The sequence below is a fragment of the Malurus melanocephalus genome, unplaced genomic scaffold (genome assembly GCF_030028575.1).
Source record: "Malurus melanocephalus ecotype Western Australia unplaced genomic scaffold, MMel_1.1 scaffold_675, whole genome shotgun sequence".
NCBI classification, from domain to species: domain Eukaryota; kingdom Metazoa; phylum Chordata; class Aves; order Passeriformes; family Maluridae; genus Malurus; species Malurus melanocephalus.
Window position 1 is genome coordinate 242,602 of NW_026623907.1, and position 8,601 is coordinate 251,202.

Sequence of the window (8,601 nt, forward strand, 5' to 3'; positions counted from 1 at the left end):
GAAAGAGAGATTATATTACGCAGGTCCCTGAACTAATTTCATCCCTATCTCTGCTTCTTTCACTAGGCCATYTGCAGACAGAACTATATTTTTCATATTTATTTTCACTTTTCAAAACTCTTCCACATTTATTTCCATGTGATGAAACTTCCAGGTTCTGTTTATTAGATTATCTGCCACAGCGGAGAGCCAGGGATTATTTTATAAAATGGCTGCACACTACTGGAAATCAATTATTTTAACTGGTCTTTCTGGCCATAAATAACTTATTTGCTCTAAAGGAAGCTGTACCTGGCAGTGGCAAAACCTCATGTGGCCAAAAAGGAACGGAAGGAGAGCTCAGCTTTCCTAAACACACTCTTGTTTTCACTCTTTTCTAAGTTGACTCCTCCTTTCTCTCAGCTCTCTCCYGGCACCCTGCAATTACGTCAATTCTCCAGCTGCTCATTCAGAAATTGTCAGGATACGGCTCCTTTTCCCCATTTCATAACAGCTCATTTCCATGACTCTGGAGCGGGGTGGAAGGCACGTCTCTTTTCCATATGGCGATTCCAAGTGGGAAGGGGAAGGAGATCAGGATTTGCGTTCGTACTTACTGGGCTGTCAGACAGCATTAAAAAAAGCAAAAAAATTCTTTAACTGGTCTAAGACTTGCTTTTGCCTAAATTAATTAAATTAAAACAGCGTATTTCACATTGTGCCTGTGTGCAGACCGACAGACACGTCTAAAGTGTTTAACTCCTAGAGAATAAATTAGGTAAATTACACACCACTAATTATGCAACATTTGGTGAGTGCTTGCTGAAGCCTGTTCTTCCTCAGCCACGGAAGAGCAGGTCACAGAAATGCTGACTGCTTCCCAGAGCCYCATGAAGGAATCAGCCTTGTCCTCAAATGAGCCTGCACAATAAATACATTTCATTCCAGAGAATGAAATGCAGCCATGACCCATCATCTGTGCAAACACTGCCTACCCAGAGCCTGAGGAAGCCAATTTGCCAGCRCTGCTCTCAGGCTCTCTTGGATCCCAGGAGTTTCAGCTATCTGAGCACTGCCTGGGGAAAGCAGGGGCTGCAGCCTGGGCTCCAACTCCATTGCTGAAATCACAAAATGCCAGAATGGTTTGGGTTACAAAGGTTAAAGAGCAGCTTGTTCCACCCCTGCAATGGACAGGGACATCTTCTACTACCCCAGGGTGCTCCAAGCCCTGTCCAACCTGACCTGGGACACTTTCAGGGATCCAGGGGCAGCCACAGCTTCTCTGGGCACCCTGTGCCAGTCTCTCCACCCCCACAACAAGAATTTCTTCCTCATATCTAATCTAATCTCTYCCCTTAATTAAAAGTTTACTAAGCTAAAAGTTTAAATCAATTTCCCCTTGTCCTATCACTATCTGCCCATGTAAAACATCGCTCTCCCTTTTTATAAGCCACTTCCAAGCACTGGAAGGCAACAGCGAGGATTCCCTGGAGCTTTCTCTTCTCCAGACAAAACAAGCCCAGCTCAGATGTCACATACACAAATACACCAATGTCAGGCAGCRCTGCCACTTTGAGGGCATTCAAACCAAATTACTGCATGGAAAAACACAAACCACCAAGGAGAGAAAATAGACATTTGATGGGAAGCTTTAACTTGCYGTTATTTCCTTGGAACAGAATAACCTGTATCAGTTGTGTCAGGCTGCTTATCAGCAGCTCTCAGGGGATTAGTTTGACCAGCAGTGATATCTGTGTTGAGTCCTTTCTGGACATCCCTAACAGATCACGCTGCCACCAACAGCACCGTGAGCCAAGCCCTGAACAGAGCTCACAGTCAGCYTCCATCCCTCTGGATGCTCTCCAGAGAGCTGCAGCTTCCAGGAAGCTTATCTGCCCTGCACAAGGGCTCTGGGGAGCACAGCCATCCCTCTCCAAGCGTCTCCCCTGCACTGGGCACGTTCAGCGTGGCTGCTGCTGGCACATGAGCTCTGCCCTCTGTGTCTGTGCTGAGCTCCCTGTGCCACATGACAGCCAGCGATGCTCAGGAGGCTGGGAGGGGCAGGGAGCTCCGAGCATGCACCAGGAATCCTCTCCTCCTCTCCACAAAGCTCAGCAKCTGATCCAGCCAAACGAGAGGAAAATGGGAAACAAGGCATGGAAGCAACACAGATGCACTGGAGAGTCACAGCAGGGGCGTTGTCCAGCAATGACCTGCCCTGATTCTGCACAAAGGATGCATCATGGAGAGCTGAGCCTGGCCTGGGCAGCTGTGAGCTGGCAAATTCCCTCAGCCTGGGCTGCCAGAAGGTGTCTAGACAGAGGTGCTCCTGGGAGACGGTGCCTTCCAGAGGGTGGAGCAGGGAACCCTGGCTGGGCAAAGCCCCACCTGACACCCRTCCCTGCTCTGCAGTCCTGCCTGCACCAAACCCTCTGAAGGTTCCTGGCCAGCAGGTCAGAAAGCCTCCCAAGCTGGGTTTAGCCACACACACACATTCACCATCCCTTTCTGTGTCACAGAATCATAGAATGGCCTTGAGTGGAAAGAATCTTAAAGCTCATCTCATTCCATCACCYTCCACTGTCCCAGGGTGCTCCAAGCCCTAACCCAGCCCTGGACACTTCCAGGGACAGCCACAGTTTCTCTGAGTAACCTGTACCAGGGCCTCACCTCCTTCACCAAAAAGATTTTTTTCCTAATATCCCACTTAACCCTGCCCTCTGACAGTGGGAAGCCATTCCCCCCTGGCCTTATAAATAGCCTCTCTCCATTCACCTCCCACATGCAGGCCACAAAAGACCTCACAGCCACACAACCTTCCCTCTTCTCTGCTAGGATTTCTGACAACTCCACAGAACTAGAAAATCCCAAATCCAAGCAGGGGAAACACAATGCTGCACATCAGTAGCACCCACTCACCAGAGCCACCAAGCCACCCAAAAGTGACACATACCTCTTACCACACTCTCCCTTTATAGCTGAGGCTGCTGATGTGGGAAATACAGCAGGGAAGGACAAGGCAGAGCCACAATTTATAATGCCCAAGTAGGAAATCACCTGCACCTCCTYAGAGTGGATGTAATCACAGCTGCCATGAAACTGTGGAAATGATGGATCAATGATAGAGCCYGATGAAAATCACCTGGGGAGCTGCAGGGCATCATTAGAAACAGGTGAAGAAAATCTGTTTGGAAACAGGTCACGGAAAAAATGAGCGCTGTCCTTCAACAGGACTGGCAGGTAAATAGAAATGGACTGTGCAGAGATGTGGTGGAGTCACCATCCCTGCAGGTGTTTAAGGACAGACTGGATGTGGCACTCAGTGCCAAGGTCTGGTTGGCAAGGTGGTGTTTGGTCATAGTTTGGACTCGATGATCTCAGAGTTTTTTCCAAGCTCAATAATTCTGTGATTCTGTAAAAGGCCACACTTGGTGTCTCCCTTTGGAATCCCAAGCTGTCCTCTCCAAAGGCAGGTTAAATTCCTCCACCTCAGCTGCACTGCCCTGTTAACACCTCTGCCCAATGCAATCTGCAATCCCACGTTCTCCTGGCACCCCGGGATGCTTGGAGCAGGGAGCTGAGCAGGGTGGYTGCTGCTGCCAGGCTTCATCCTCACCCTTTGCTTTTTTTGGAGCAGTGGGGAGATGTGGAGTGCACCTTCTTYGTGCCAGCCCTGAGTCACCCAGCTGGCAGCAGCACAGCTTCARCTCCAGCGTGGCCAGCTCAGCCCCTTCTCCCTTTGGCAGAGGSAACAAGGGGATGAATGATTCTGCTGATAGCAAGAGTGGTTTGGGACCTTCCCACGTGAACGACTGCTGACAGGAACAAGAGTTTGGATGATTACTGGCCCCCAAACCTGCCTGTTACAACATCTCAAATGCCAAAGGCCGATGTGAAATTTTAAATTACAACACCTACTACATGACGCTCCAGTACTTAGTTGGCTCTGAAGCGAGAGCAATTCCTACTGCTGTTAAATTCCCAGGCTGAGTTTTGGAGACACAGGCAYGCARCTACCTTGGGAATGAAGCAAATCAYGAGGTTTTTCTAGAATTTTTTCAGGAGGTTTGAGGTCACGTTAGACAGTTATGTGGCTGTGCCCATGCCAGCTCACACACCAGGAATGGCTGAGTCAGAGCAAGGTGGACACCTCCCACTCCACCTGTGTTAGTCAAAACACTGTTGGAAGAGCCCTAGCAAAAAGCCATTTTCTGTTTGTCAGATGCAAATGCTGAGCCTGCTTCCTTTCCCACATTTAAACTTAGCCAGGCTCCAGTGTAACACAGAATCTCAATCTGGTTTGGGCTGAAAGGGAACTTAAAGAACATCTCATTCCACCCCATCATGGGCAGAGACATCTTCCACTACYCCARGTTGCTCCAAGCCCTGTACAGCCAGACACTTCCAGGGATACATCTCCAGAACTTCCACTTCCCTCCCAGCACACATTTTCTGATTGATCCTTCATCCGCTCTGTTTTTAGCAACAGCCTCCCTTCATCTCACCATTATTACTGGATTTAGTCATTCCTGACATTAAATTAGTTTTACCGTTTTGTTGTTAAAATTGCCTGGAAATAAAGTCTGGTAAACATGCCATGAAATTTTAGGACATAGCATGAAAGGGAATTACACTGTGCATAAAATATTTGTKTTTATAGAGTGCTTTAAATACACTTTATGGGCTTGGCAGAGTTCAGCCCCTTCTCTGGTGCCTCCATCTCAATTGGGAGATTTGTGATCAGTTCCTTTGCTGCTGTAACACTTCAGCTTCCTTCAGCTGATGGCAAATAGGAGCATTTCTGTCAGAACAAAGGAGCTGAGGGCTCTCTAGAGTGAAGTGACATTCAGAAGTGATCCATGCAAAGGTTTGTGCCTCCCAGAGCATGACAATACCTTCCTCCACTGGAGAAGGTTCCAGTCAGTGATCCAGGAGAGTTAATATAAAGCCTGCTGTCCCTGACCATCACCTACACCCTAAACAATATTTAAGTGTGTTGTTTGTCACCCATAGCTTAGCAGGGAAAATGGAGCAAGACACAGCCAACTCCACATGCTGCTTCCCACTTCCATCAGTCAGGGAGGCAGCCAAGGCCGGAGCCACTCATGGCATGGWCATGACACGAGGCAGGACAAGGGCACCATGTCACCACTCTGAGGCAGGCTCAGGCCATCCTSGTTCTTCCCCAGAAAGGAAAAGGCAGGCTGCTCTTGTTCCTGCTCCTCGGGTGGATCCCAGTGATTCCAATTCCTCATACAGTGCTGCTGTCTGCACAACAACCRTAGGAGAGCAGCTCTGGATGAGGGCCTGAAGGGACAGGACACAGGGAATGGCTTCAAACTGCCAGAAGGCAGGGATGGATGGGATATTGGGAAGGAATTCCTGGCTGATGAGGCCCTGGCACAGGGTGCCCAGAGGAGCCTGGCTGCCCCATCCCTGGAATTATTCCAGGCCAGGTTGGATGAGGCTTGGAGCAACCTGATCTTCTGGAAAGTGTCCCTGCCCATTCCATGATTCTGTAAGCACATTCAGCTCGCAATGTTGACTTGTCTCTTCTTTCAAGTCCCAACATTTCATTTTCTTTTCTTTTTCAGAAGCCAGTTGTTTGGTTGTGAATATTTCTGGCTTTTTGTGTAAAGGCCCCCCTGTCTGAAACATCTCAGCTTTCACTTGTCAGGTTCCCAGCATTCAGAGTCACAAAGAAATGCCAGGAAGTAGAAATTGAAAATCCACCATAAAAGGGCAGAAATCAAAAAACAAACAGAAAATATGTTAACATGGTTAAAATAAAAAAAAAAAAAACTACCAAAATCATCCTTTTTTTCCCAGTTTAACCCATTAATGTGTAGTTGAAGAGTGTGACACTGATGATTCCTGGCTTTGCTAGAGAGGAGTCCCTTATGCTCAAAGAAGTTCCTTGGCCTTTCCTGGCTCCCTTTAGGAGCTCTCCTAAATCCCCTACCCAGCTTGAAAACCCTCACCAAGAAGTATCTATAACTTCTGTAATCCCTTTTATGGCTTCAAAACTGAATTCTTGGAGGGTGGATGATTCCAACTTCAACACAAAATTGGCCATGATGGGAAACATGAGATTTCACATGATTTGTTCCAGTCTGCACTGTTGAAAGGAGCAACTGGGAGCTGGGATCTTACTTGGATCAGAGGGACCAGGCTGCTGAGCATCTGCAACTGCCAAACACGGAGAATTTAGAACAAAAATCAGTGAAAGCTACTACAAACCTTCATGAACTGGCTGGGCTTCACCATGCCATGCAGGATTAGGACTAACAATCCTTATTTTGGGAAAACAAGAGTCCACTACTCACAGCAAGAAATTATTTGTGATTTTTTTTCATCTGAAGCTGCCTCAWCCATTCAACTGGCAGCAGTTGTGAGGTCTATGCATCGCTTGGCACGTTCAGGAAGAGCCTTAAATGAGGCATAGCCTTATGCTGACCTTTAGCCCAAGGCTAAATCCTACTCTGGATGCATCACACACCCCTACAAGAGATCCCAGGGATGTGACGGCGACCCAGCTATGACCAGGAGCAATCCCATATACTCACTCACCCTAATTTGCTCTGTGAGCTTTAAAAAAGCAAATTATTCTTGTRAAACAAAGGAGGGTTACACTAAGCAGCTGCCCATTTCCAGGTCTGAGTAACTAGGACAAAGTTTGATCCGTTTCAAAATAGCGTTAATATTTTTAATGACCCATAAGCCCATTTTTAGAACAAAGCAAGGACTTTYTCCTTTCTGCCTTAGTTTCAGGAAAAGCCCGAGCCTCCTCCTTTGCCAGCTGAAAAATGTAGCAGTCACCCCATGGACTGATGTCACCACACAATGCTGCAGTCACTGAATGTAAACACAGCTTTCAAGGCAATGAGGTTTTGTTGTATAAATAGAATAAATAAATTTATTCTTCCCTAGGAAAAACAGAGGCATTTTGCTTTCTTAATTTCTTACTCGYAACATCCACCAGCCTGGCAAAGGGCCAGGAGATCCTCTAGGAATAGGTAAATGTCTATGGAATACAGGGAACAATTTTGAGCTGTGGATGGGTGGCAGCAGAAGGCAGCTGATCCCACAGAGATCCACTCGGATCCATGGACGCTTCCAGATTCTCTCAGAGAAGCTAAGGAACAGTTCATCCCATCAGTGACACATCACATTTCCCGGGAGCAGGGCTCGGCAGCACAGGCTGAGGGATGTGCCCGATTGTCTCGCTGGACTCAGGTTGTACTTCCCAGGATGATGCTTTCTCCGCTTACATCCGGCATCATTTGCATTCCCTCCTCCTGCTCTCGGGATGTGCAGGGAAGGCACCAGCGTGTGTACGTGTGTGCAATTCCCAACACGCACAGAGTCAGGGCTGACACGTCTGTCACACGCTCCGCCAGACAAAGCTGAGAATGGCACCACATTCCCTGGCAAGTTTTCCCTCCGGTTTAMCCAAGGATCTGAGGACCTTCATTAAGTCACAGCTAAACACGGAACCGATCAAATGAGCTTCACTCGTTTTCTCCCCCCTCTATCCCAAAAAGCCCATCACTGGATCAGACACTCCGTTATCCCAAAGCTTCCTCAAGCGTGCCTCCGAACTGTTAATCATTGCCATGGGAAATCCTACGCTCATCTACACAAATTAGAATGTAATTTGTGTATCTAAACATCACAGCTCAGCTCACCCGCTCTGCCTGAGGAGCCGGGATAACACCGGCACCCGTCAGTGAGCTCACATGGAATACGACTCCGGAGGAAATGGCAAATTACYCTCCTCAAATAACGGGAAATGGCTGGATAAAACCTGCTTTTCTACGGAACAGCGTGGCAGTAGAGTGGGTGAAGCGATACATCGCTGAGCGTGGTCACAGGCGGGTAGAAGGTGGCGGAGCCCCTTGCTGGGTGCAGCCCACCTGTGGGACCGGCTCGGGCTCCAGTGGGAAGCAGCAGCCGCTGGAGGATCCAGGCGCCTCTGGAGGGAACCGAAGCCTTGCAGGAAGACACCACAGAACTTCCTCCTCTCCGTCACCCCGCTCCGCTCCCTGGCAGTGCTGCTCCCAGCTCCCCCGGGATCAGGGGGGCTGTGAGGGGATGGGTTTAAAATGGGCCCTGTCTGGAGGGTGACTCGACAACAAAATCCTACAGCTTCCAAAAATGGGGAAAAACCCTCTGGTAGGGTGACAAGCCGGGGGTGGCCTTGTGGCTCTGCCTGAGGAAGGTGGGGTGAGCGGGATCCCTGCTCCCGGCCGAGGTGGGGTRGGGTGAGCSGGATCCCTGCTGCCGAGGTGGGCTGGTGGCTGAGGTGACATCCCCCTTCATGGGCTGAGGGGACAGTAGGGCCAGAACTGTCAGGGCAACCCTGAGGAGAGCCGGGGCAGCCTAAAAGCTCCCCAGGGATCTGTCGGGGCCGTCCGGCCCCAGGTCACTCCAGGGGTCCCGCTGTAGCCGGGCCGGCGGCGGTGACCAGCCCGAGCCGGGGACACTTCGCCTCAGGAGGCCCCGGCACGAGGGGCGCCCCATGCCGCACCCCGATTCCCCTCACGCCGGCGGGGCGGGACGGGCGGACCCCGGGCCCCTCAGGGATAAGCGCGGGGGGCTCCCACACACCCGCCTGTCCCC